We start from the raw sequence: 4,864 nt of genomic DNA, 5'->3' as shown, positions 1-4,864 counted from the left end.
GGAGCACAATTATCACAATATGATGAAAGAGCTTCCATGAGTATGTATTGCACCGTTAATTACTGTCCTTTTTCTACAGGCTTCTAATGTGAGGAAAAACACAGAATGACAAGTGTGGGAAAGAGCAAGCACTAAATTACTGTCAGAAAAATAAACGGAGTAGCACAGTGGTGCTCGGTGATTTACGGGGGCAATTAGTCACCACCCCACAGTGCTGCTGAGGACAGCATGGCAGCAGACTCGTCAGGCCTGAGAGGAAGAAGAGGCTTTTTGCACTGTTCTCCAGACAACTTTTCAAAAACAAGAGAAGATATTTGAAGCACACTAGGTTCTGTGTCTTCATTCTAGGTGCCCACCCTTCACATTATTCAACCAACCAAAAACATAAATGTATTTTTAGCACAATATTAACCTGCTCTGTGTGTGTTAAAAAGTCTCCAACTGCAGCTTTTTTCTCTCCCACTGTCCAAAGTAGATTTCCTCCCATCCCTTAAACAAACAAGCAAGCAAACAAACAAACAAAAAAAAACCTTTCTCAGCTCCCAAATTATCCCCCTGATGTGTGCCTTGGGTCTGGGTCTGTCTCATTACTTCTTGCATCTTACTACTGTTCTGCATGTGCTCAGAGCCACTGGGTGCTAAAGAATTTGGTCTACACCTCCTCTGAGGAGTTTCTGGTGAGGAACACAGATTAAATAAGAAAGACTTCCTAACATTTGTTAATATGTTCTTTAACATACTGTATAGAGTGTGTTGTGTACATAGCAAAACAAACGTCAAATCCTCAAATATAATTAATTGGTATGCATTCTTTAGTAGGAATTCTTTTCCCTCAGAAGAAACCTGGAACAGAAGACCAGAAAAGAACCAGGTCAGACAAAATTACAATAGACTAAATGCCATGTCTCTGTGGGACCAATAACAGTGCAGCCTCATTGGAAGTTTATTAGCCTTATGTAATGTTACCTAAGATGTTGTCATCTTACATTTCTGAAGCCTTTTGCAATTTGCAAAGTACATGTGGTATTCCTTTTTTCATTTAAACTTCCTTTGGCTTTTGTGAAGAACACCTGCTCACTTAGAAACATGTTCAGTGAACATGTGCACAGTTGGAGAATGTGACCCAATACGCGACACCTTGGCCTGTTCGCTGGAGTCCAGAAGAGGGTGAACTATGTTGATGGGCTTGTGTTGACGGAATACACATTCAACTGGACACTTAGTTTCTGACAAGGAGAGCCACAACTGGATAAAATGAACATTTTATTGACTACTCTTCACATCATAAGGTTTCTCCTGCTTTGAGTTTATAAGCAAGATGTATCTTTTGAAACCATTGCAGATAATATAAAATCCTAGAGTGTGATGTGGAATTGCATATTTCTGACTACAGTGTCACTGGTTTTCAACTACCATGTAAAAAGGAAAGCAGATCTGACTAGGAAAACAGGCAGATGTGTTTCTTTTTTTAAACGTTATTTTAAAAATTATTTTTCCCCTTTTGTTGACCTTGTTTATCATTGTCATTGTTGTTATTATTGTTGTTGTTATTGCTGGATAGGACAGAGGGAAATCCAGAGAGGAGGGGAAGACAGACACTTGTAGATCTGCTTCACTACCTGTGAAGCGAACTCCCTGTAGGTGGGGAGCTGGAGGCTCGAACCAGGATTCTTGTGTGGGTCCTTCCGCCTGTCCTTGTGCTTCACGCCATGTGTGCTTAACCCGCTGCCCCACCGCATGGCTCCTGCAAATGTGTTTCTGTGCATCTTCTCAAGCATACAAACTTGTTTAGGTCTTACTGAATACTAGTAGTAATAATTTGGAAATTTAACTAAAAATACTTTCTAGTAGTGATTATCTTTATTTATTTATTGGGTAGAGACAGTCAGAGATCAAGCATATGGGAGAGACAGAGAGGGAGAGAGACAGAAAGACACCTGCAGCCCTGCTTTACCACTCACAGAGCTTTCCCCCTGCAGGTGGGGACCGGGGGCTTGAACCTAGGTCCTTGCGCATTGCAACACAAGTGCTCAACCAGATGCACCACCACCCAGACCCTATTAAAGTTCATTTTAAAAGAACTTTTATGTATTTTTCACATCTTTTACTAAAGTCACATCTGTAGTTTCTGAAAGAGGGTCACAATTAGGAAAATTACCCCCACATACGAAAAATGAAATTTAAGATAAAAAAATTCTGCATTCCTAGTAAGTTTTATGTTTACTCCCTTCTTGATTTAGAGTATTCTAAAAATATATTCCTATGGGTCATGTTTTAATATGCATGATGTTTTTGTTTAGAAATTATGAGCTAGTGAAGAGTGAAAATGACCTTGGCTATTGTACCTTTTTATTGCTAGAAATCATAGCCTTTTTATATCTAGATTCAGATATCTTCTCTACTAACCATTTCACATGTTAGAGAGAAGATTTGGGTTGAATGAAAATAGGAGGTTGGAGCTTTTTAAATGCTCTTATGTTTGTGTTTATGTGGAATATTTATGTAGTATTTTGATTTGGCTGTAATCTATAACTCCTGCTTATTTTACTGGCGACTATAATTTTTAAATTAATGGTTATAATTTTGGCAAGGCATACATGAAAAGTTATATGTTCATGCTTGAAAGGAAGGTCATTAAATATTCATTATTACCACTCAAATTAGTTGTCATGCTCTATATAACAGTTTCCTGCCGTTATCATTTTGCTAGTTTAGACTCAGCAGCAGGGAACAGAATACTTAGTTCATCTTAGTAGAGGAATTTTTGGTAGGGAACAGAGAGAAATGATTTTAAAACCCATCCGACATATTTATGTTGACAAATTATTTAAAGGAATTACTGCTTTGTGAATAAACATGTTTGTATGTTGGAACAGGATTGTAGTTGGATTTACTTCTAGCTGTTTAATTACTCTATGACTGTGAAAAACAGTTCTTCAGTGGTTATGAGGCAGAAGTTGAAAACATAAAGACTGGTATATGTTAGTCTTTTGCAGACATCTAACCTTGCCATAAAAAAGTACTTTTCATTTTTGGAAGTGGTGTTGAAACCTTGTTTTTTCAGTGAAGCTAGATTGTACAGTTTGTTTTCTTCATCTGATAGAAAAAAAAAATCCTCTATCCTCAAGAAAATAGAATGCAAAAAGTGAAATGAGACATGGTTTTTATAAATGTTTCCGGTGAATATGGTGAATACATACAGAACTGCCTTCTCAACACATTTCTTGAAAAATGTAAACTGAAAATAAGCAAATACAAATAGATTTTGATATAAAAACATCTTGCTTTTTCCTCCTGTCTTGATATGCTACTTCAGTTATGTGAAGACATTTTTTCTATCACATATATGAGTCATTCCATACTGTTGAGTAATTTAAATTGACTCTTTTTTATATACATAGGGGAAAAAAACATACATTTGATTCTGATTTTGTCTAACTTGAGAGTTTTCTGTCTTAAAGTAAAATTGTACCTGATGAACACATTTTGCATGTATCAACTTTGCTGCTGGACTCTTTATAATGACGGTTTATTTGATTGTTTTTTGTGCAGAAGAGAGAAAAAGATATAGGTCCATGAATCAATCTAGATAATGGGGAAGGCTGAATGTAATAAATAATACAGTAACAACCCTAAACTAATGAGCTGTTGCTAAGGTACATTTCATAGGCTCATCCTCTATATAAAAAGTCACTAATAACCCCTTGGTGTAATCAGATGGTAAAGCTTTGCTATAAGGCAACACCTGTGCAATTAGAACCGCAGATTCTTTTGCACGTTTCATTAATTTTAGGATTTTGTAAAGGCACAATGACTACACTAATAATCTAGTCTACTTGACTCCATGTCTACTGGAAGCAAAGTGTCTAATTAGATAAAAGTAATTAATTAGAGATAAATGGAGCTAATCAGGCTCAGTTAACACTAATTCTCTGAATTAAGACATTTTGGGACACCTATTATCCTGCTGACTTTGATATTTTGCATAAAGAATAGGTTCTAAAGGAGTCAGAAAATTCTGTCATTTGAAGATTGAGCAGTCTTTTGATAGAATAGTTCGGTATCTGAAACGAGTTTCTTTTAACATTGTGCTATTTTACTACCTTTCTGTTTCAGCTTAATTTACTTTGTAGTTATTCCAATTTGTGCTAGTTTCTGTATAAATTTTAGTAACCATTGCTATCATGCTTATCTGTCTAGCCCACCAATGAAAGAAACTCTTAAGCTGTTTTCAATACTTAACTTGTTAATTACAAGAATATTGTGGCTCGTCAACCTATATCCTAAAATTATGATCCTTTAAAGAGAATAAACACCTTAAAATTCTAGTCCTTTAGTTCTGATTCTTTAAAGAGAACAAATCTCTGCTTCGCTGTGTTGGATTGAAAATTCAGTGTTGGGAGTCAGGTGGTAGCGCAGCAGGTTAAGCTCAAGGACTGGCATAAGGATCCCGGTTCGAGACCCCAGCTCCCCACCTGCAGGGCACTCGCTTCACAGGTGGTGAAGCAGGTCTGCAGGTGTCTTTCTTTCCCTCCCCCTCTCTGTCTTCCCCTCCTCTCTACATTTCCTATCCAACAAAGACGACATCAATAACAACAACAGTAATAATTACAACAATAAAAAAAACAAGGTCAACAAAAGGGAAAATAAATAAAAAAGAAAGAAAATTCAGTGTTGTGGGGAAAGAGCATTCATGGGTTTTGAACTCAAAAGACCTGAATTCAAACTTTCTGTCTCTCTCTCTCTCTCTCTCTCTCTCTCTCTCTCATGAAATGAGTGATGTTGGGAAATAGCTTAACCTCTCTGGCTTCCTTTGATTATGAAGTGGAAATAATACTGATGCTAACTTTATTGCATTTTTGTT

The 4,864-nt window shown here is 36.6% G+C and overlaps 1 long non-coding RNA gene across 1 annotated transcript in view; it reads left to right on the top strand.

Moving 5' to 3' along the window:
- The window catches only part of LOC132541415 (uncharacterized), a 23,433-nt gene extending 19,105 nt beyond the window's left edge, over positions 1-4,328 (top strand). The window contains exon 3 of the long non-coding RNA XR_009552608.1: positions 80-4,328. This is a non-coding gene — a long non-coding RNA (uncharacterized LOC132541415). The remainder of the gene's footprint in view (positions 1-79) is intronic.
- The last annotated feature ends 536 nt before the right edge of the window (positions 4,329-4,864 follow it).

Source organism: Erinaceus europaeus, chromosome 11 (genome assembly GCF_950295315.1).
Source record: "Erinaceus europaeus chromosome 11, mEriEur2.1, whole genome shotgun sequence".
NCBI lineage: Eukaryota > Metazoa > Chordata > Mammalia > Eulipotyphla > Erinaceidae > Erinaceus > Erinaceus europaeus.
The sequence above is the reverse complement of the archived record's forward strand: the minus strand, read 5'-3'. Positions and strand labels throughout refer to the sequence as shown.